This window comes from Pan paniscus, chromosome 19, assembly GCF_029289425.2.
Source record: "Pan paniscus chromosome 19, NHGRI_mPanPan1-v2.0_pri, whole genome shotgun sequence".
Classification (NCBI taxonomy): Eukaryota; Metazoa; Chordata; class Mammalia; order Primates; family Hominidae; genus Pan; species Pan paniscus.
The window spans coordinates 64,777,443-64,801,876 of record NC_073268.2 but is presented as its reverse complement, the minus strand read 5'-3'; the positions used below and the strand labels follow the sequence as shown (position 1 = coordinate 64,801,876).

Sequence of the window (24,434 nt, the reverse complement as noted above, 5' to 3'; positions counted from 1 at the left end):
CCTAGGAGTTGTGCCAGGAAACCAGCCACTGGGGTGGGGCATTTGATTGATACTAGCTCCAAGAGATTCTTCCCTTACAATCAGTAGGTCTGCCTCCCACCCCAGCCACACACACACACTCACACCCTTCAGGGAATGAGAAACTGGTCCCAGGGCTGTATTCCCTCCACCTGACGGCCCCTTGGCTACTCCTTCATAAGTGAGGCTTCACTGGTGACCCAGAGAGAGCCTGGGACAGGACTGCTAGCAGCAGTGGGAAGAGGAAGGCTGGGCATCACAGCAACCACCTCGCACTGGGAGTTTCTGCTAGACAGGAGGCAAAGCAGACATCTCAAATCCACCGTAGTCCAGAAACAACAGAAAATGAGAACTCCTCCCCAGAAAAATAGAAAGTACTTATAAGATTTTATGTCCCAAAGATGATCCCAACAATAGCTCCCATCCCACCTCTCCTTTACATTACAGCCTTGCCACTTCTCCATCAAGAGGTGGAATCTATTCCCGACCCCTTAAACTTGGGTGGGCTTGTGACTGCCACAATCAAAATAGATTATAGCGGAAGTGATGCTGTGTGGCTTCCAAGGCTAGGTCACTAAAGACCATGCAGCTACTGTCTTGTTTGCTGGAAGGTTTGAACTTGGAGCTCTGAGCCATCAAGTGAGAAATTAGATTATCCATCTGGACGTTGCCATGATGTAAGGAAGCCCAAACCACATGGAGAGGCCCCTTGTAGGCATTCTCATTTACAGTTTCAGTTACCAGCCTTTTGATCTTCCCAGCTGAGACCCCAGACATCACTGAACACAGGCAAGTCATCCCTATTGTGCCCAGCCCAAATTCCTGGCCCACAGAATCCACGGGCATAATAAAACGGTTGCAATCTTACACTGCTGCATTTTGGGATAGGTAGGTAGTTACACAGCAATAGTATTTGGAACATACACATCTGGTGTGACTGCCAGCCCCTTACCGAGACCAGGTCCATCTGGTGTGAGTGCCAGCCCCTTACCGAGATCAGGTCACATGCCCAGAAGCCACTAGACCATGTGTTCAGACAAGTCCAGATGGAAAAGCTAGAAAGAAAACTACTAGAAAGAAAATTACTGTGACGCCATCCACCAGGCACCTAAGAAAACTACTAGGAGATGGTGCCATCCACCAGGCACCTATGAAAACTACTAGGAGATGGCGCCGTCTGCCAGGCACCTAAGAAAACTACTAGGAGACAGCACCATCCATAAGGCATCCAAGATAATCACAGCAATTCAGAGGCAGAAGGGCCCTCAGAGGCTGTCCAACCTAAGTGTGTTTACTCAAATAAAAATTCTTACCAAGTGAATATGAGCACAAGATGCTTTGCTGCATGTTGTGGTAGCTGCAAAGATGACTAATACACTGCACTTCATTTCAAATGCTGAGCTGCTCACATGCCAGCATGTGCCCCGCCATGTTCTGAGGACTCGAATGACCACAGCAGCACAGCAGCCCACTCCTGCCTCTCCTGCCTCAGGACCTTCGCGCCTGCCGTTCTCTCTGCCTGAGTGCTCTTCTTCTAGGTGTCTGCCTGGCTCACTCCTTCACTTGATTCCCTTCTTCTGTTCTCAAGGAGGACTCCTGACAAGCCCCATCTCTGCTGCCTCCTGCCTTACTTTTTCCCACATCTCCCTCACCCATGGACATACGATACATTTTGCTTTTGTACTGTTCTCGTTATATTTCTGTAACTCCCAGTCCCATTAGAATGTGAGCTCCATGAGGGTCCAGCTGAGTGCCTGGCACATAATTTGCTGAATGAATGAATGAATGAAAGATGAAGAGGTTTGAAGGAAGATGAGAGAGAAGCGCATGGGATCACACACCCCGCCTGACTGAGATACAGATGCGGCTTTTCTCGTGTGCATCAAAAAATGAACCTAGAGCCAAGGTTTAGGACTGGCAGAATCTTTGCCCGGACAGCAGCTGGGTGGCTGATTAGGTTGGAGCCGGGCTCTTAAATGAATCCCTGCTCCTCGGTCATCTCATCTGTTGGAAGGTCAAGTTAGTGATGAGGAAGATTACTGTCCTATCTTCTGCCTTTAATTCTCACCAAGAACAATGAAAGCTTTGTAAAATAGCAGTGAGAGGAAAATGGGGAGAAAAGGACCCATGACTGGGGTTTGTAGTAATCACGGAAGAAAATGCTAGACATAGTCAGACGCGAGTCATAGACTTTATGAAAGCAGCTATCCAAGGGGCTGGGAATTGGTTCTGTGCGTATCTAGTCTATTAAAACAACAACAACAACAAGAGGCTGGAAGTCAGAGAGGGTGGATTAACAGGGAAAGAAAATGGAAAATTAAGCTCTGAAGGCAAGTCAGAGAGTGTCACAAGGGAGAAAAGAGGCGGAAATGTGAAGGAGCCAGTGTGACTTCCTGGGGCATATGTCAAGATGGAATCGAGGTCCCCAAGTTAAGGTGATAGGAAAGAGAGAGAATGAGCGTATCATGAAAGCAAGCCTTAAGAAAAATGCAGCAGCGGGGTGCGGTGGCTCATGCCCATAATCCCAGCACTTTGGGAGGCCGAGGCCGGTGGATCACAAGGTCAGGAGATCCAGACCATCCTGGCTAACACGGTGAAACCCCATCTCTACTAAAAACACAAAAAATTAGCCAGGTGTGGTGGCGGGCGCCTGTAGTCCCAGCTACTTGGGAGGCTGAAGCAAGAGAATGGTGTGAACCCGGGAGGCGGAGCTTGCAGTGAGCAAAGATTGAGCTACTGCACTCCAGCCTGGGCAACAGAGCGAGACTCCATCTTAAAAAAAAAAAAAAAGAAAGAAAAGAAAAGAAAAGAAAAAGAAAAATGCAGCATACATCAAAAAGGACCCGTAAAGCTATTTTCAGAGTCCAAACCAGAAGAAATCAGGCCAGTAACTCAAGACAGTGGCTGACGCATGAGAGAAAGCCGAAATGCACTCCTATGTTGCCTCCATCTTTTCCTCCACTTATAAGTAGGAGCTAAAGCTTTACCATGATAAGCTTTACCATTGTAAGGAGAATGGTTAACCCACTGAAAAGCATGAATCACAGATGTTTTATTTAGTCAGCAGAAAATACGTATTGAGGGTCTACTATTTGAGGGACTTCACTAGGCACTGGGGGTCCAGAAATCTCACAGAGCTCGTGGTCAGGAGGAGGATTGAGAGGTCACTACACAATGTGAAGGAGCAACAGAAAAATATGAAAAAGACAACCCAATAGAAAACTGGACAAAAGGCTTGAATAGACGCTTCACAGAAGAGGGTGTCCAAATGGCCACTAAACATGTGGAAAGGTGCTCCGCTTCATTAGTCAGAAGGGTAGTGCACATTCCCACCACAAGGCAATACCACTACACACCCAGCAGAAAGGCCAAAATGAAAAAGGTAAAAAAAAGCACTGTTGTGAGGATGCGAAGCCACGCAAACCCTCATGGCTGCTGCGGGGAATGTACGTTGGTACGACAACATACCCAATGGAAGATGCTCTAGCAGACCCTAAAAAAGCTCAACTTCAGCATACTCCAGGCCCCAGGTATATGCCTCCTAGTTACATGCCCAGTGGACATGCAACAGGAAGTTCAGAGCAGCACCATCCAAAATAACTCTCGAACTAGAAATTACCCAGTGGGTTAGGTGTCCCAGTGGAGGCTAATATGGGACAGGTGCCATAGGAACTTGGAGGAGGGAGAATGTCTATTAGCAAAGCTTCTCCAAAAAGGTGACTCCCGAGATAACATTTCAGGAAGGAGGAGCTGCCCTGGGTGAGATTCAGGCGTGGTGGTAGGAAAATAAACCGAGGCAAGAGGCGGGAGACAGCATGGTTCCTTTAGGGAACTGCTGGCAGTTCAGCCCTACTGAAGGGTAAGCATGACATGGGGCATGCTGGGAGATGATGCTGCATGGGCTGGCATGGTAGACTGTGAACAGCCTTATCTGCCAAGCTAAGTGCTTAAGGGTTTACTCAAGCGCCATGTGGAGCCACTGCTGAATTTCGAGCTGGTGAATGACACATCAGCTTTCGGATTTGGAAGGTTGTACCAGCCACAGGGTGAAAGGTAGATTGCGGGGAAAGGGTCCGATATTGAAACATCTGATGCCAAATAGGGAGGCTTGCTGCTGAAAATGAGTTTAGGATTGCAGAAGAGAATAAAGGCATCTCAGAGTCATAAAGAAACTTGAGGTTGTGAAAGGGAGCTGCTACCGATTATCTTTGAAGAATCAGAGAAAATGAAAGATGTATAAGAGACAGAGACAGAGACAGAGAAAGACAGAGACAGATTAGAAAATGTTGTCCTCATCGTGAGGAACAGAAAAAAAAGGGAGAATTCTGTAATGGCATTTGCAGCAACCTGAATGGGATTGGACACTATTATTCTAAGTGAAGTAACTCAGGAATGGAAAACCGAACATCATATGTTCTGACTCATAAGTGGGAGCTAAGCTATGCGGATGCAAAGGCATAAGAATGATACAATGGATTTTGGGGACTTAGCAGGGGAAAGGTGGGAAGGGGGTGAGGGATAAAAGGCTACACATTAGGTACAACGTACACTGCACCAAAATCTCACAAGTCACCACTAAAGAACTTACTCACGTAACCAAATACTACCTGTTCCCCAAAAATCTATGAAAATAAAAATTAAAAAAAAAAATTTTTAAGTGGAATTTTTTAAAGTACATGTCTGAGTCCACCAGTCCCCTGGCAACATTCTCTATACATTATTAAAAGACAGTTTGTGAATGCTAAGGGAAGGATCCAGGAACCACCAGCAGCCAATAGGGATCAATGGATTCACTGACTAAAGAGGTAATAGAAGAACAGCCACAATAACAGCATATCTGAATTTGAGCAAGTCTTGCTATATAGTTTCATGATGATGTAAAAAATACGAATGATAACACAGACAGATGGATTCATTACTGGCTTCATAACCTCACCCAAAGGGTGTTGAGTAGCTTCATCTGTAGGGACATTGCTCCTAAAATGCCAGAGAACCCTGCCTTTGGTCCTTTATAGCATGACTGTGGTAAAATATATGCAATATAAAATTTACGATTGTAAGTATTTTTTTAATTCCAACTTTTATGTTAGATACAGGTGCAGGTTTGTTATATGGGTATATTGCATCCAGGTAGTGAGCACAGTACTCAATAGGAGGTTTTTCAATCCTCACCCTTCCCTCTCTCCCCACTCTGAGAGTCCACAATGTCTATTGCTCCCATGTTTATGTCTACTTGTGCTCAGTGTTTAGCTCCTACTTGTAAGAGAGAACATATAGTATTTGGTTTTCCATTCCTACATTAATTTGCTTAGGATTATGGCCTCCAGCTCCATCCATGTTGCTGCAAAGGACATGACTTCATTCTTTTTTATGGCTGCATAGTATTTCATGGTTTATATGTAGAACATTTTCTTTATCCAATCTACCATCAATGGGCACCTAGGTTGATTCCATGTCTTTGCTATTGTGAATAGTGGGGTGATGAACACATGTGAGTACATGTGTCTTGTTGGTATAATGAGCTATTTTCCTTTGGGAATATACCCAGTAATGAGATCACTGGGTCAAATGGTAGCTCTGTTTTAAGTTCTTTTAGAAATCTCCAAACTGCTTTCTATAGTGGTTGAACTAATTTATGCTCCCACCAACAATGTGTAAGTAAGTGTTCCCTTCTCTCCACAGCCTCGCCAGCATCTGTTGTTTTTTGGCTTTTTAATAGTGGCCATTCTGACTGGTGCGAGATGGTATCTTGTTAAGGTTTTGATTTGCATTTCCCTCATAATCAGTGATGATGAGCATTATCTTTCATATGTGTGTTGACCATTTGTACGTCTTCTTTTGAGAAGTGTCTGTTCATGTCCTTTGCCTGTTTTTAAATGGGGTTATTTGGTTTTGGCTTGTTGATTTGTTTAAGTTCCTTATAGACTCTGGATATTAGACCTTTGACAGATGCATAGTCTGCAAATATTTTCTCCCATTCTGTAGGTTGTGTGTGTACAGTTTTGTGCGTACAGTTCTAAGTGTACAGTTCAGTGACATTAAGTACATTCACAATGTTGTGCAACCATCCCCACCATCCATTCACAGAACTTTTTCGTCTTCCTAAACTGAAACTCCATACCCAATAAACACTAACTCCCCGCCACTTCTCCCCCCAGCCTCTGGTAACCTCTAATCTACTTTCTGTTTCTATGAGTTTACTCTAGCTACCTCATTTGGGTGGAATCACACAGTATTTGTCCTTTTGTGTCTGGCTTACTTCACTTAGCATAATGTCTTCAAGGTTCATGCATATCGTAGCATGTGTTTGAACTTCATTCCTTTTTAAGGATCAATAATATTCAATTGAATGTATATACACATTTTGTTTATCCATTTATCCACTAATGGACATTTGGGTTAGTTTGACCTTTTGGTGTAGCATGCTGTTTTTTATTAATAGTTTTCAGCAGGGCTTAGGAGGCAAGCTTACTCCACAACAGAAGGGATAAAGAACATCTATGTAACAGTGAAGATTCACAAAGTTCAAATGTGGATGAGACTCAAAATTGTTCTTCCATATCTATTCTCCTTCCTTCTATGAGAATATAACTTTTAGGAATTTTAGATCACATTTCCCAGACGCTTGTAACTAAGTATGACCATATGACTACATTCTGGCTACTGGAATATGAATAGACATTGATAAGTGCAATTTCCAAGTCATGCTTTTAGAAGGAAGAGGCATGCACTTCCCTTCCCCCTTTCCCCCTCTTGCTAGCTGGAATGCAGATGCGATGGCAATTGCTAGAGCAGCCATTATGGACCATGAGATGAGAGCTACATGTTGAAGAAGGCAGAGCAACAACACAAAAGGAACCTTGGTTCCCAACCTATAAAGCTGTCATGTGAAGTCTGGATCACTTATGCCCAGCTTGCTACATGAGACAGAAATAAACCTCTATCTTGTTTAAGCCACTATTATTTTGGGTCTCTCCAATCCAACAGAGAAACCAGTAGACCAACTATTATTTCAGTGAATGCTGAGTTACCTAATAAGAGAAATGATGTTTTTGTTTTTCTGTTACTATGCCATTTAGTTACAGCTGGTGGATTTCCCCTGAATTTGTAGAATATGGTTTATGGTCTGACTTAAAGACCACATAGTATACCCAAAATTTCCTTGATAGAGACACCTCATAAAAGGTGAAGTCATCCTACAGACATGACTTCTGGAGCACAGGTTTTCTACATGGAGTCCCCACCTCTGTGTGTCCTACTCTAGGGAGAGCAGCAGGGATTGAGCTATTTAAAGGCCAGACACTCATTGGAGCAAACTGGGCTGGCCAGTTAGTATTGAAGCGACTTAAGTCGAGACAGTAATATTTTTATAAATGAATTAGGGGTAATCTCTTACTGGTCAATAAAGTACCATGAGAATAAATTATGGGCATTATTACAAAATTTTTTCTCCTTAAACAAGGTCAGATATTTTAGTGAAAAATAACATTTTCACCTCCATCTACTGAGCAGATCTTCGGAGTAACACAGCCAATGAGAAGTAAGCCTGCAGCTTTGAAAATGCAGGAAAGGTAGGGGGAGGAGGGGAGATGGAACCCTCTGAGGCCACTGAGCTCTGGACCCAAGGTGCAACTGTGGCCATTATCATATGATTACCATGGCTGCAACCCAATCCCTTCAACAGCCCCTGGATAGGAGCCTTGATGGGAACCTGGCAGAGTTGAGCCATGGTCCAAGAAGGAGCATTCTTGACCAGCTACATCTATCTCAGAGGAGAGTGCTGGACTGTAATAGCACAGTGCCTTGGACCACAGTTGGGAGAATGAGGGAATGGGAAGTTGGACGCCTCCTTCTTTATTCATTGCACCCATTACATGGTCCAGCATTGAGGGCTTGCTTCCATCAACTTCCACAAGTCCCCACCATCTATTCTGCTAGGCAACTCAAGTACCCTCTAGAACAGCCTTCTGAACCAACTCCCAAATGTCTCACATGCCTTGGACCTGAGCTACTTAGCCTCACTAGTTCAGAAATGTGTTTTCTTGATGCTTACACAAGGCTAGTCCTTGTTCAACTCCACCCATCATCTCCCTCCTCAACCCCACCCTTCAGGCCAAGCTCTGCCTCTCTCAAGTGGGAGGTTTTTATTAGCAAGTTCTTTAAAGGGCCACACCCTTATTTTTCTCTTGTTTTGCACAGTAAAGCAAATCCCCTCACACCAACAGCTATCATAGCACCGTGACCCACAGGCTAATGTGTTGAACTCACAGGAGCCTTTGCACCTTGGCCCTACCGCTGGCCAGCTCACATTTGGCATCAAATGGGTTCAGAGGATGGATTCACCACTAAAAACAACCTCAGGTCTTCAGAAGTCAGGTGGTAAGAGTGAGCCCCATCTTTTGATCACCCACTCTTGGGTTACCCACCCACTGAAGAGGGGAAGTGGACTATATTCCTGTCCCCAGGGCTAAGAAAGCCCAACCCACCTTCCAAGACCTTTCCAGATACTTTTACTGAGGCCCAAGAGACAACAAGGGCTCTGGACACAAGCTCGTGTTTCTGTGAGAGCCATGGCAATGGTTCCAGGTTGGCAGGTGTGTGCCCTAGGGCTGCCACAGTCCTTGGAGGAGGCAGAGGGTCCAGTATCAGCCTCCTCAGCCCATTTCTCAGATATGCACGGAGAGAGTGTCACTCTCCATCATGCATGAGCTCTGAATTGGAATGGGGGAGTTATCGCTCCTGGGGAGTAATTTCCACCGCTCTCCCCTTCCCCCAGAAAGCGCTCTTTCCTCTGCAAAAAAAAAAAAAAAAAAAAAAAAAAGAAAGAAAGAAAAAGAGAAAAAAGAAAAAGAAATAACTTTGTCCTTGCTTACTCTGACCCAAGCTCCCCCGGCTTGGGAGTGAGAAAAGGAAGTTTTTTGTTCTAGAGATTTCCACATTAGACTCAGAGGGAGGGCTACTTTTGTGAAAAATGCTTTGTATTTTTGCAAGGTGCAAAGGACCATATGTAAATTAATCAGTTAGTAATACTTTAATTTGCTCCCAATTTTTAAACCTGAATTTTACATCTCCCTTGTCCTCCAGGGTCAAGTAGGCCAGGCACCCCCTGGTGATGTTCGAAGAATCTCCAGAAATCCCTCAACAGTTTCTTTGCCTTACTCGCTCTGAAAACACAGCTCCTGATTGCCCTGATTGCCCCACAGCCTGGCACGGGCGGGACAGGAAGCCCCTCTGCCTTGTAAACACCGTGTTGCAAACAGACACTTCCCCAGGCTCTTATGCAGAAGCTGTCACCAGACTGGGAGTGGCTTGTTGGGGGAAGGTTCCCCAGGGCTTCCCCTGCTCTCAGACTTAGCTAACTGCTCATCTTAAATCTGACTAAATGGGAGGGTGGTAAGAAGATTCCCTGCTGGGCGCGGTGGCTCATGCCTTTAATCCCAGCACTTCAGGAGGCCGAGGCGGGTAGATCACCTGAGGTCAGGAGTTCAAGACCAGCCTGGCCAACATGGTGAAACTCCCATGTCTACTAAAAGTACAAAATTTAGCCTGGTGTAGTGGCGGGCACCTGTAACTCCAGCTACTCAGGAGACTGAGGCAGGAGAATTGCTTGAACCCAGGAAGCGGAGGTTGCAGTGAACTAAGATTGTGCCACTGCACTCCAGTCTGGGCAACAGGAGCAAAACTCCGTCTCAAAAAAAAAAAAAGAAAAAGAAAAAAAAAAAGATTCCCAAGCAGAGGGTTCTCAGCACCTGGAGTTTGCACCTGGAGTTTGCCAGAGGCTCAGGGGTCTGAAGCAGCCCAGAGGAGGACACCTGCCTTGTCCCACAGTGGATCACAAAGCCACTGGTGTCTGAAGCCCTTGCAGTTGTGCACAGAAGACCAGTGATATGTCTAGAGGGTCCTTGAGGGGAGGATGACCGAACCCCACAGAGGTCTCAGATGGGGAGCAGCCCAGCCTGCCCGATCATCAGTCATCCAAGGCTGAGGCCCGGGCCTCTTCCATGCTGGCTGCTCGACCAGGCAATCACTCATTCAGCAAGCACCGATTGAATGACAAGTGCTGGCCCCTGCAAGGCACTGGAGAGTCAGCACTGAACAAAATGATTGGAAAGCTTCCCTCATTGGGAAGGGGATGAGTGAGGCAAGAACACACGTTAGGTCTTGGGAAAACTGAGTCAGGCAGTCTGGCTGGAGGAGAGCGTGATGATTCGTGGAGAAAGGAGTGGGACTCAACTTCGAAACCTGAACAGAAGACTAAGGACTCTGGACTCTCCCTAAGCAGTGGGGTGCCATCAAAGTATCTGAACACAGTGACATAGAAGTTTTCATAAGAAGAATCTCCTGGTGAAGAGAGGAAGAGCCTGTGGTCCAAAAGGCCCACCAGAGGCATATGGTAAATAAAGCCAAATTGGGTAGGAGAGAGAACAATGGGGAACTGAGAGAAACAAGAGCCATGGAGAAAGGAAGCACCATCAAAACGGGCTGGGGAGTGGGGAACAAGGAAGATGGAGGGAGGACTCGGAGATGAGTCCAAGGTTTCAAGGCTGGGAGTCTGGTTTCAGCAGAGACAGAAATGGGGAAGTCTGCACAGGAAACCTGCTTTGTGGATGCAGAGTTGGGCTCTGGATATTGCTCAAGTTGAAATAGGGCATCAAGTGAAAATAACCCGCATGTACTTGGAGGCCGAAGCAGGTAGATCACTTGAGCCCAGGAGTTTGAGAACAGCCTGGGCAACATAGTGAGACCCTGTCTCTACAAAAAACACACACAAAAAATTAGCTGGGCGTGGTGGCATACACCTGTAGTCCCAGCTACTCAGGAGACTGAGGCAGGAGGATCATCTGAGCCTGGGGAGGTTGACACTACAGTGATCTGTGATCGTGCCACTGTACTCCAGCCTGGGTGACAGAGTGAGACCCTTTCTCAAAAATAAAAAATAAAACAAAAATTTGTCAGGCATCAGACTTTATGGAGACTTCAAAAAAAAAAAAAAAGATGCAGGTTGGGAAGAGACTATTGGAACTTGCCATTCCAGAGCCACCAGTGACCTGAAAGGAAGCCTTCCAGCAGAAGCATGGGCTAGAGGGTGGGTTTCTGCCATTGAGGTCTGAAGAGGGACTCATAGTCACTGGGAGTCCTGTCATAAGGTGGCACCATGAGGGAAGGAGCAGGTCCCCTCTCTGCTCAGCCCATCAGAGCAGCTCCCACAAGAAAACTCTTGGAGAGCAGGCTTTGAAAACTCCCAGGCAGTCAGAATCATAGAGTCCAGTTGGTCCAGGAGGAAATAGACTCAGCAAGATGAGGAAGTAATTAGGGGCCAGGACTAGAGATTACATCTCCTATTCCCATCCTGTAGCCCGTACATCACATCACAGCCCCCTGTGTTCTCTTAAGCACAATAACAGGCCAAGGAGAGCGCAGAGCTTTTCGTTTTCTCAAAATGAAACTCTCAACATGGTACAGAAGTGAATGCACAGTGCAAAGACCTATGAAACATTGACGTGAAAACCCCAAGAACAAGAGGACATCAATTCCCAGCTCAACCTGGAGGTGAGATAGGTTGGCCCCAAGATCTTATCTGAGACACTCACGGAGGAAGGCGATTTTGAAATGGGGTTCAATTAGTTTATTTTACCAAGTATCAGAAGGAGCCAAGAACAAGAGACCTCAAGAAAAGCCCATGCTCCCAGCAGAGGATGTGGGCGAGGATCCCAGTATCCATGAATGGCTATGGTTTTCTCACAGCCAAGGTGCTTCTGCTGCGGAGAATGGGCTGTGAAGCAGGGCTGTGGGGTTTCTGAGCAAACTGCCCAGCTTTGGGACGTGTTTATTCAAGGTCACTGAACTACTCAAACTCAAATCATGTTCTCAGAACAACCAGCGTTTACACAACCAGTCAGACATGGCCACCATGATTTAGAGAACTACAGGCTCTTTAAAAATGAGCTATATTGGTCTCCTTTCTCACGGCTATCATTTCCATAATATATAACATGTATTTTCCCTGCATACTTCCCCCAACGGGAAACTCGCCACCACGAAGCCTCCCATTCCACTGTTGACCTGCTCTGAATTTCTCTGAGATCTTCCTTCTAGTGAGCTGGAGTCTATTTTCTTACAATTTTCCTTCTGTCATCCCTTTTCCATTCCAGAGAATGACCCCCAGTTGAGAAGTCTTCACCTTTTTCAAAGGACACTGCTCGTCAAACATCTGAAGACAGATACTACTTCTCCTCTGTCTTCTCTTCTTGGAGAAAAACCTCGCTACTTCTTAATTACTTCATATTCTGTCATCGCTATCCTGGTCACCTATCTCTGGATATGAAGTGGTTGCTCAGCATCCTCCAAGTGCAGCACCTGGAATGCACTCAAGGTGGATATGCCCAGTTCAGTGTGGAAATAGGCATGCTTGTTAGCTGAAGGGCATATAAAGTAAGGACCCATGGGACCTAGTGGCTGAACACTGGAAGCCAAGAATCAAAGATGGCTCTCGGGCATGAGCCTGGGAGCTCTGAGGTTTACAGGTGTGTACCTGGGAGGACTGAGGAAGAGAGAAGAGAAGGAAGCTTGGGGAGTGGGAAGCCAAGAATCCCACAGTGGAAGACCTCAAGACTGGAGCCATTCTCCCAGCTTCCAAGGAGCAGCTCATTCCCCGCTCTATAAGCTGTCACAGGGCGTGGGAGAAGGTAACGTGCTTCCAAAATCATTTGCAAAGTCAGTATATCAAAAACTGACAACGGCAGCACAGAAAAGGAAAATAGAGGCCAAATTCATTTCATGCAAAAATCCTAAAGAAAGGCGGGATGCGGTGGCTCACTCCTATAATCCCAGCACTTTGGGAGGCCAAGGCTGGTGGATCACTTGAGGCCAGGAGTTCAAGAGCAGCCTGGCCAACATGGTGAATCCCCATCTCTACTAAAAATACAAAAATTAGCCAGCCATGGTAGTGGGTGCCTGTAATCCCAGGTACTCAGGGGCTGAGGCACGAGAATTGTTTGAACCTGGCAGGTGGAGGTTCGCACCACTGCACTCCAGAGTGAGACTGTCTCAAAAAAAAAAAAAAATCCTAAAGAAAATCACAGCAAATCAAACCTAGCACAGTACTGAAAGAATAAAGCACCTTGACCCTATTGAGTTTGTTCCAGAAATGCAGAGGGCTCAATATGTGGAAGCTAATGATCTAATGTGTCACATAAATCTATCACAAGGTGAAAGAATACAAGAGTTTCCTTGCAGATGATTTAAAAAAGTATTGGACAAATGTAACATCCATTCATGCTTTTAAAAATCCTTACAAAGGAGGAATTGAAGAAAACGTCCTTCACACATGGCACTTTACATCAAGGCACTGGTTCTAAAGAACTATGACCACACCAGAGAAACAAAGCCCCAAGCTCATGCCTGTCCCTGGGAACTTGGGAGGTTGCAGACTTTTGTGGCAAAGGAACAGTCATGCCTACCTCTCTGATCCGTAGACTGTTTATATTCATGTGTGTGGCCACAGACACCTTTTTTTTTCTCTCTCTCTCTTTTTTTTTTTCTGAGATGAAGTTTCCCTCTTGTTGCTTGGGCTGGAGTGCAATGGCGCGATCTCGGCTCACCACAACCTCCGCCTCCGTGTTCAATCGATTCTCTTGCCTCAGCCTCCCAAGTAGCTGGGATTACAGGCATGTGCCATCACGCCCGGCTAATATTCGTATTTTTAGTAGAGATGAGGTTTCTCCATGTTGGTCAGGCTGGTCTTGAACTCCTGACCTCAGGTGATCTGCCCGCCTCGGCCTCCCAAAGTGCTGGGATTACAGGTGTGAGCCACCACGCCGGGCCTTCTTTTTCACTCTTTAATCATCTTGGAAATGGGCTGAATTCAAAACTTGGTGAGAAATCCAACAACAGAGCAGTGGCCCAGTGTGCAGTCACGAGATGGCCCCCAGCACGCCGCTTCAGGGTTCTCACCAGTGAGTCGCTACCGGTGTCCTCTACACAGTTTTCATTATCCATCACTACCCCCAGCTTACTTCTGACAACAGCTTCCTCCCACAGGGAGCTGTGCTGGGGATAATCCAAAGAAATCAGCACACAGAAAGTCATGTTTTCTAGAACAGGAGTTATTAACCTGGGTCCCTTGGTGAACTGCAGAGATCCAAGAAGACCTTAGAATTTTATGCAAAACTTTGAGCGAGAGAGACTGTGTGTGTGTGTGTGTGTGTGTGTGCGCGCACATGCATTCACATGTAGATGTGTGCTTATGGGTGACGAGAGAGGAGATGATCTTTCACTTTCATCAGTTTTTCAAAGGGGCCAACTATCTAGAGAGAGTTTGAGACTCTCCTCGAAGAGTTGTCAGTGTAGATGCGATCTGGTTGCAGAATGCTCCCCCAGGAGGCTGGCTGGCTTGGCCAGGTTGGGTGGAAGTGGCTGTATGGAGATTTGCCTGAAAAGGGCCAAACCACCAAGCCATGCAGGAACAAATGCTCAGACCAAAAACCCAGTGATACGTCTGCACAGACTTCATGGTTCTGGGGAGAAAGCTTTGGTGGAAGAAGGATATGGGAGCTGGACAAGTGACTTCCTAGATGAGACAGACAATCCGGATCAGGGCTTCTGAACCCTCCCAGAACAGCGGCTCCTAAGAGGAACAGAATGAAGGCCTGGCAAAAAAATATGGTGGAGTTTTCTGTGGTTGGGGACTCAACTCCCTGAGCTGTTGATGGAGATGCACAAATGCAGAGGGCTCCTGAGCGGGACACGCTATCTGGTGATGGTCAGTGGAAAGGAGAAGAGAGGCCCCCCCATTAGTATTGATGACCTCAGCGTCCATAAGCTGGACCTTGGAATACAGGGAGGGGTGAGGAAGGTGGGAACGAGTCCCTGGTCTGTGTCAGACACTGAGAAGGGTGCTTGCCAGTAGTGCTATCATCTGATCCTCACAGGAGAGGGAGCCCACATACCCCACACACGAGATGTTGAAAAGAATGCTGGAGAGAATGCACCCAAAAAGCCCTTAGCAAGTATTCACTACATGGTAGGTATTAGTATTATCATTGTTATGATTCTCTTTTACTTTATATCTTTCAAGTCTCAACTCAAATATGACTTCTTCAGAGAAACCTTTCCTTAACCCCTCAACTATATTGAGTTCCCTTTCCATAATCTCATAGTATCCCATCATTCTCACAATTGTAATTGAACAATATGTGTGTTGCATATCTTGTCTATGAGACTGTGAGTTCCACGGGGCAGGAACATTGCCTGTCTTGCTCAGCGTCCTCAGAGCTTGGCACATGCCTGGCTCACAGAAGGTGCGCTCCATGCAGAAGTGTTGAATGAAGAAGTGAAATGTTAGCGATTAGGCAGGGGCCACATAAAGCATTGAGTGCCAGATTTCCATCCCACAGATGGGGAAACTGACATGCAGAGAGGTACATGGACTTAGCAAAGATCACGTGGCTAGGAGTCGGGGAGCCTGGCAGGAACTGGGCTCCATGTGAGGCCACCTTCAGCCCTCACACCCCAGCCCTGCACTCTAACAAGGAAACCACACAAGCTCATTTGCCTAGGTCAACAACAACAACAAGACTCCTGAGGACATGAAAATGAAAAGCACACCACTCCCTCCGGGCCCCACCCCCAGCCCCCCACCCCATCCTGTGATCTGGCAACTTCTGCTGTTGCTGTGCATGGACGCCTTGCCTGTGAGATCCCAGGGAGTTTCAGAGTGACAGCCTGACGCCATGCTGAACATCAAGTGGCTAGGGTGAGCAGGCCATAGCTGTGCCAGGTCACTGGTCCCCCTGTAGGCCTGGGCGGTCAGTGCTATGGTGCGAAGACATAGAAAGCACAATGAAGAAGGAGGGGGCGGTTAGTGCTGAAGGGCAAAGGAAGACCATCAGGGAAGGATTCAGAAGATGAGGCTTGAGCTGGGCTTCTAGGAGGAACTGGCAGTTCACCAGGCAGGCAGAGGCAGGGAAGAGCAATCTGGGGAGAAGCAACAGCACACGCAAAGGTGCAGAGGTCTGCTCAGGCTACAGGAGAGGAAGAAGGAGGGGTGGACCTGGGATGGGTGGTGGGTGTGGACCGTCTCTGGAAAGTCATGCAGCTCTGCAGCGTTTTCAGCTGAAAAGTGACTCACGCAGGCCGGGCGCGGTCGCTCACGCCTGTAATCCCAGCACTTTGGGAGGCCAAGGCGGGCGAACACCTGAGGTCAGGAGTTCGAGACCAGCCTGGCCAACTTGGCGAAACCCCATCTCTACTAAAAATACAAAAATTAGCCAGGCGTGGAAGCGGGCGCCTGTAACTCCAGCTACTCGGGAGGCTGAGGCAGGAGAATTGCTTGAACCCAGGAGGCGGAGGTTGCAGTGAGCCGAGATCACGGCACTGCATTCCGTCCTGGGTGACAAGAGCGAAACTCTGTCTAAAAAATAATAATTAAAAAAAAATGAAAAGAAAAGTGACTCACGCAGATGTGTAATCTTACATCACCATGGCAGCAGGAGAGAAGCTCCATGGAAGCAGGAGTATCCTGTGGATGCCGAACTCTAGGGCCCAAAGTCTAGCAAGCCACTTGATAGACTCAGAAGACTCAAGAAGGACCCAGGATCTTCTCTGTGCCATGAAAGTCATCCATTTCTTCCCATTCATCAGCCCCCAACCCCCTTTTGGGTGTAACTTGCTGTAGCTGTGACTCACTTATCTGGAAGTCACTTAACCGATAACCTCAACTATCCAGAACCTAGCTGCTATCCTACAAGCAAGCAACCAAACAAAAGCACCTCGTGGCCACAATTCATGCCCCCAAATTGTGTTGTATGGGGCATGCGCTTGACACCCACAGGAACACCGAGGCCACCACTTAGGCTTGGTCAATTCTGGTTAAGAGCAGACGCCAGAGTCAGCCCAGCTCTGGCACCACCTAAATGTGTGGCCTTGGCCCTCGGTTTTCTCATATGTGAAATGGGGGCAATAATTGTAGCTACCTCAGAGTGTGACTGTGAAGATTAAAGGACATGACATACTCAGCACAGTGCCCAACACCATGAAGTCGTAGCCAAAGGAGAAAAGGACAGGGAGAAAGATGAAAGAGAAAGAAGCATGAATGTACAAAAAGACACAGGGTACAAAAGAGAATGGCAGGCCAGAAAATTTGATGAAAATTTCAAGAAATTATTCAATCATATCCAACATGCTACATTTATAAATGCAAGCAACATACTTTACAAAGATTTCTTTTAAAACATAATACAATGAAAAGTTCTGATACTTAGAAGGTAGAGCTACTGGAAAAGTTAATGTATGAAAGCTATGAGAACAACATAATTCTGTGTGGACCTGTGTATCGCTAACACATCCCCCAAATCTATAAAAAGTACACTGTATTTAATAGAATCTAAGATGCCATCAATTGTAAGATGCACCGTTATTTTGTGTGGCAATAAGGAAGAAATATTGTTGCCTATTATAATTGGAAGATGCCATAAACAGTAAAATGCACCTTGATTTCAGTGAAATTCATACAAATTAGCACATTCAGTGCTAAAATGTGAAAATAGGTACATCTTCAAATTGATGAAATATTTTACTATGTAATATATGTTTGCTACGGGAGGGTATCATCTTCCCTTTGGGCAGAAGTCAGATGTACTCTTTCCTTTCTCTCCTCCCACCCCATCTATATCTGAGGCTCAAAAATCAAATTAAACACCTCTCCCTTGACTTGTTAAGGATCATTCTATCTTGTTCTTCCAGGAGCTTTCTCTGTTTTTTAAATTTTATTTTTTGTTTTTGTAAAGACAGGGTCTCACTCTGTTGCCCAGGCTGGAATGCAGTGACACGATCATAGCTCACTGCAACCTCGAACTCCTGGCCTCAAAGCCTTGGCTTCCCAAAGTGCTGGGATTATAGGCATGAACCACTATGCCTGGCCAGCTTTCTTTCTTAACACATTGGTTCAGGATTTTAGCTCACCAGCTGAGGCCAAACAGGCATTCTGGTTCTCAGAGGTCCCACAGGGCCACGCAGCTCAGTCCCTTGGATGAGCATCTTTGAAGAAAGGCCAAGTCAGCACAGCTTGAGTGCTCAGCGGAACCCAAGCTGGGGCTTCCAAACTCTAGGCTACCCAGGCGAAAAGGATCCTGGCTCTCCTCCTCTCCCACTCCTCAGTCAGCAGGCCCTGATGGATGGCTAACAAAGGGGTATGGAGTAGCCTGCACCCCTGCCTTCTCATCCTCATGCCAACATCAACCCCAAATGCTCTTGTCACCTAGTGCCACCAGTTAGCATCCAACCTATTCTTCTTCTTCTTCTTTTTTTTTTGTTTGTCTGTTTGCTTGAGATAGGGTCTCTCTGTGTCTGCCAGGCTATAGCACAGTGAAGCGATCATAGCTCACTGCAGCCTCAAACTCCTGGGCTCAAGCAATCCTCCCACTTAAGCTTCTCGAGTAGCTGGGCAACCTGTTATTCTTGAGGGCAACAATCAACAGTGAATGGGAGGGAGGAAAGGCAAGCAGGGAGGCAGAGACTGTCTGCTTCTACTGCAGCCTGAGGAGGGAAGATAATGAATCATCCCTCTCGTAAGCTAGAGATGAAAGGAGGGAGGTTTTTAAAACCCTAACGAGGCTCAGCACACAAAGACCCCAAGCCTTCCTGCCCTCACAGTCCTGGTTTGTGAGGCTTCAAAAAGCAGGGGAGGGAGCCCTGAAGCAAGAAAATAGCTTGACCATCCAAAACTGTCTTCTTTGTCTTCCACGGGTCCACAGGCAAAGACCCACACCACCACAGCCACACCAAGGAAACAAGGAAGCCAGCGTTCTACAAACATCCACGGAGCATCTCCCATGTGCAGCCATTCTCATCATACATGCCTCACTTAATTTTCCACACTGGGCCAGGCACAGTGGCTCATGTCTATAATCCCAGCACTTTGGAAGGCCAAGGTAGACGGATCGCTTGAGCTCAAGGAATTTGGGACCAACCTGGGCAACATGGCAAAACCCTGCCTCTACAAAAAATACAAAAATTAGCTGGGCGCCGTGGTGCTGACCTGTAATCCCAGCTACTTGGGAGGCGGAGGCGGAGGATTGCTTGAGCCTGGGAATTTAAGGATGCAGTGAGCCATGATCACGCCACTGCACTCCAGCCTGAGTGACAGAGCAAGACCCTGTCTCAATAATAATAATAATAATAATAATTCCACACAGCTCTGTGGGTCAGTATGACAGCCCATTTTACGAATCAGGAGACTGAGGCTGGGTTGGGGGACAGTGTGATGCTGCAGGTCACACAGCTGGATCTGGTTGGAACTTGGGTCTCTTTTCCACATCATGCATGATTCCCAAGCAACGGCTTCAGCATCATCACTTAAGGAGCTCATTCAAATTTTTGAAAACTACAGATTCCAGATCCCATCCCTGGAAAGCCACGTTGTAGGGTTGGCTCCAAGACAGCCCTACCTGCAGTCAGCTCTGGGAGCCAGTGCCTTACAGGTGGTCCTGAGGGCAGGAAGGAAAGTGTGGGGTGGATGAGAAGACACAGAAGGAAAACGAGGGTGTCAGTCCAGAGAGGACCTTGGAGGCAGGCTTGGCCTACTTTTAGCCCTTATTCTGCCTAAACCCACCCCTCCTCTCTACTCCGAGTCTTGTTAACTCGCTTTATACCACATCCTGCTGCTTTAACCTCGCCTTCCTTTTCCTTCTGAACAATCTCCTTCCTCCTACTGACCTGAACTTTTTGTGTATTTACCCCAGGCCGGGATGGGCCAGCACGCGCACATGCGCATGCCCACACACACACACACACACACACACACGCACACACACACGAGTCACGCGGGGATGTCCAGTGTGTAAACACAGATCCTCTGAGAGCAGAAAGCGTGCAGTTCTCTAGGACAGCAGCCGCGTCTGGGGCCAAGGCTGGCTAACTAGCAGGCTGAGTGAGGCTCGACGGAGGGCGCCTTACGCGGGCACTTCCATGACTCCCAGGTTCTGACGGCACAAGAGCCCTGATGCCCACGCTCACGGACAGTTCCCCGCTGGAGCGGGCAGGGGACCTGACCCTACGACACAGGGAGTCCTGTGTCAGAGGCAGGAGGCTGAGGACACAGCTGCGCAGAGCCGCCCAGCAGAGGTTACCCGGATAACGATAAGTGGTCCCCGCGACGCCCCTTAAGTCTCTGGGGTTATCTGGAGCGCAGGTTTGCAGACCCGCTGCCCCCGCGGTGGGCCAGGTCCACGGGGCCGGAAGATAGCAGGATCTGTCCAGCCCTCGGGCTGCGGCGGCTGCTCGCGGAGCCCAGTCTCCCCGACGGTCCCCAGCTTGCTCCAGCTCTGCCTGGAGCTCCCATGCGTGCCCTCCGCATCCGCCCTGGCCACCCAGTCACACACCTGCAGTCCCCGCCGGGCGCCGAGCCCCTCTCCAGCGGCGACTCCCTGCGATTCGGGTGACCGTCGGGACCACCGCGCCCCAGCTGGAGCCGCGCGGCGAGCCGCAGCATCTGCCCAGCCTGGGCTCCTCCGGCGGGCGGGGCGGGGCCTGTCAGGGGGCGGGGCCTAATGGGGCGGGGCTGACCGCGGAACCGGCCTCTCCAGCCACCTGGCGGCCGGGCCGCGTCAGCCAGGTGCGCGCCCGGCCCCACATCCTCTGGGTCACGCCCCCGAGGCCGCAAAGCGTCTGAGAAGCAGCCCCGGCTCTGACCCGCCAGCCCTCGGAAGAAGCAGACCCTGGCCGGTCCATGGCAGTGGCCCGAGGGGCACCAGCGCGGAGCACCAGCGACCCCCAAGGAGTAAGGGGAGGTTAGGCCCCCGCGTCGGAAGCGCGGCTTTGGCCCCGCAGGAGGACTGGGCGGAGCAGGGGGGCAGGTCTGGGGTAGGGGCTTCGGGGAAAGACGAGAAAGAGGAAGCTCCGACGAGCTGCTTCCTTCTCTCACTGCGACCCACTTCCTCTTCCTACTTCTATTTTCTTTCTTTCTTTTTTTTTTTTTTTTTTTTTTTTTGAGACGGAGTCTCGCTCTGTCGCCAGGCTGGAGTGCAGTGGCACGATCTTGACTCCCCACAACCTCCGCCTCCCGGGTTCAAGCGATTCTCCTGCCTCAGCCTCCCGGGTAGCTGGGACTACAGGCGCGCGCCACCACGCCCAATTTTTTGTATTTTTACTAGAGACGGGGTTTCACCATGTTGGCCAGGATGGTCTCGATCTCTTGACCTCGTGATCCGCCCGCCTCGGCTTCCCAAAGTGCTGGGATTACAGGCGTGAGCCACTGCGCCCGGCCCCTACTTCTATTTTCTTTGGGTGCCCTTAACCCTTAAAATGCCTGCACTACTGCTGTGCAGACGGGCACCTTGACCCGCATCCTTCTGCAGGAACCTTCATAGAAATACCAGCCAGTCCCGGCGTTCAGCACTGCTGTTCCAGCCTCTGGCTGGACTTCCCGCCCTCCCTGGCCGGCACCAAGGCTACTGTCACCTGAGTGGTTTCCCCAGCCCCTGGGGAAGGGAGTGAGGGTGTGCGGGAGTTCCTGCCTCCAGGGTCAAGGCCCTCTTCTTGCCTCCCCCTTTTCTCCCCCAGACGACGTTGCAGATGATGCTCTACCAAGAGTTGGAAGGACTCCCCAGGGAATCCCACAAGGACACTGCGCTTCCTATGCCTCCTTTCCCTCGTTTAAAAAATGGGGATAAGAAGGTTGGCTACTGCTCCGACAGCCCTCGCAATGGAAGAGTAGCACTTCATTTGTGGGTTAACAAAGGGCAACGCTGAAATCTCCACTTCCACTATTGAATGGAACTGTGTCGTAATATCTGTTAGAGGCGTGCAAACTCGGCCACAAGGTCATGGACATACGTTATTGTTGGTCAAAAGCCGCAGCCCTACCTGAGGCTTTGAGAGATATGAACACCAATGACTTTTCTTTTCCTGACTCCCGAAATACCAAGAAAAAGCAACTTCCCCAAATGGACAGAAACAGAAAGTACCCTTGGTTGAACACAGAGGCCTGGTTCCAGCCATCGTTAGAAGTGGGAAGGAACTCAGACCCCCTCTCCTACCTCATCCCCAACCCCTTCCCCACACGTCACCCTTTCACAGAGAAGGAACCAGAGCCACCAAGGGCTGAGAGAGGACTTGATAAGGATTCCAGTCTTCTGTCTCCCCTGTCCCCACCTTTTCCACCACAAAAATATGGACATTTGGAAGAAGAGGAGAAGAGGGAAGGTACACACTGTGCAAAGGAAGAAAATGGCAGAACTGCTCTGGAATCAGGAATTCAGGAGCAAGAATGACACTGTGTGCCAGATGGAAATGTTGGATTAGGAGAGCACTTGGAAAGGCAAATAATCTGCCAGAGAAATTATGGGATGCTTGCCTTCTGAAAATGGAGGAAAACTGCAAAAGAGTGGCTCATTGGTGCTCACTCCTAGGGCTCTGAGCATCCCAAGAAGCCAACTTGGTCCCATTGTACATCCCCTCAGAAGTAGGCATTCTCCTCTCCACCTATAGCTGTGACCCAGATGTGGAGCCTGCATGTTATGCCACGCCGTCAACGCTGAGTTCTGTCTGTGTCTCCCTGTCCCAGATCTGATCAGCACCTGACACCTATCCATCCTCCATTTCCCACCTCCCCAAAGCTGCTGGAAAAACTCTGAAAGGTACCTCTGTCACTCATTAAGCATCTGATTATGTACCTCTTTCTACAACTCCTTTGTTGCTTTGTTTTAAAATCTATGGCTCTTTGAAATCACTCTCCTTCCTTTCACTGCCTAATGTTTTCAAAGAGGAGTCTACCCCTGCCTCCACTTCCTCATCTTACATTTATTCCTCAGTTCTCTGAACAGAGACCACCAGGGAAACCCCAAATGTCAACTCCAATGGTTTCATTTTCTTACCTCACTACAGCATTTGGCACCACTCCTTCTTGAAAATCCCCTCCTTGGCTTCTCCTCCACCTCTCACCATGATTTCTGTTTTCTTCTTCTGGCTTCATTTCTTCATCATCTCTTAAACATTACAATGCTTGAGATTTCAGATAAGGCTGCTTCTCTTCTCCCTGGGCAATCTCATCCATTCCCATCATACGGATCCCTCCCAAACTATCGCCCAGACTTCTCTCTTGAGCTCCAGATCTGTAATTCCAAGTGTTTTCTGTACACCCATACCTAGATAATCAATCCAAAAGCCTTTTAATTACTCCATGACCTAAAATAAATTCCTCATCTTCTCCCAAACTCCTTCTCCTGCCTTCCCTATCTCAGTTGACATCATTACTATCCACCAGTGGATAGTAAGGTTTCTAGTAACTTATAGCCAGAATATATAAAGAACTCCCACAACTCAAAAGTAGTAAAGACAAAGAATCCAATTTAAAAATGGGCAAAAGACTTGAACAGACACTTCAACAAAAAAAAAGATATGCGCATGGCCAATAAACACACGAAAAGGTGCTAACATGATGAGTCTTTGGGGAAATGCAAACTTAAACCATGAGTTACCACTTTACAGTCATTAGAATAGCTAAAATTCATACTGAAAACACCAAATGTTGGCAAGGATGTGGAGCAACCGAAACACTCATATATTGCTTGTAGGAGTGTAACACGGCACAACAAGTTTGGGAAACTGATTGGCAGTATCTAATAAAGTTAAATATACATCTACTTGTGACCTAGAAATTCCACTCCTAGGTATATATCCAAGATAAATGAATGTATATATCCCCACAGAAACATATATATGAATGACTATAGCAACTTTATTTATAATAGCCCCAAACTGGAAACACCCCAAATATCATTAATAGTAGAATGCATTTTTTGTTAAATTGTGGGATATTCGTACACTGGAATGCTACTCAGCAGTAAAAAGGAATAAATGACTGATGCATTTGTCCACATAGGTGAATCTCACAAAAATGATGTTGAGCAAAAGAAGCCAGACACAAAAGAAAATATAGTGCATGATTCCATTTATATGAAGTTCAAGAACCAGCAAACTAACTTATAGTGATAGGAGTCAGAATGATGGTTATCTTGGGGGAAGGGAACAATTTAGCCAGAAAGTGGACATGAGTGAACTTTCTGGGGTGGTGTTTTTATCTTGATGGTGGTTAAATGGTTTCTGCATATGCACAAGTTAGTGAGATCTTCACTTAAAAGTTACATATTCTGCTCTTTGTAAATTATATCCCAGTACATAAAATATGTGAGAAAAGAAAATCCACATTGGTCTTCCTGTCACCCAGTGCAGTGGCATGATCAATGCTCCCTGCAGCCTCAAATTCCTGGGCTCAAGCCATCCTCCTGCCTCAGGCATGCCTAGCTAATTATTATTATTATTATTATTATTATTATTAATTTGGTAGAAATGGAGTCTTGCTATGTTGCCCAGGTAGGTCTCAAACTCCTGGGCTTAAACAATCCTCCCACCCGGGCCTC

The 24,434-nt window shown here is 47.6% G+C and overlaps 1 protein-coding gene across 2 annotated transcripts in view; it reads right to left on the bottom strand.

The window, feature by feature from the left end:
- The window catches only part of PIK3R5 (phosphoinositide-3-kinase regulatory subunit 5), an 88,080-nt gene extending 66,512 nt beyond the window's left edge, over nt 1-21,568 (bottom strand). For both annotated transcript variants that reach the window (XM_003818082.5, XM_008971334.4), the window contains exon 1: nt 20,397-21,568. The gene's annotated coding sequence lies outside the window, so the exon portion shown is untranslated. The remainder of the gene's footprint in view (nt 1-20,396) is intronic.
- Nucleotides 21,569-24,434: the final 2,866 nt, after the last annotated feature.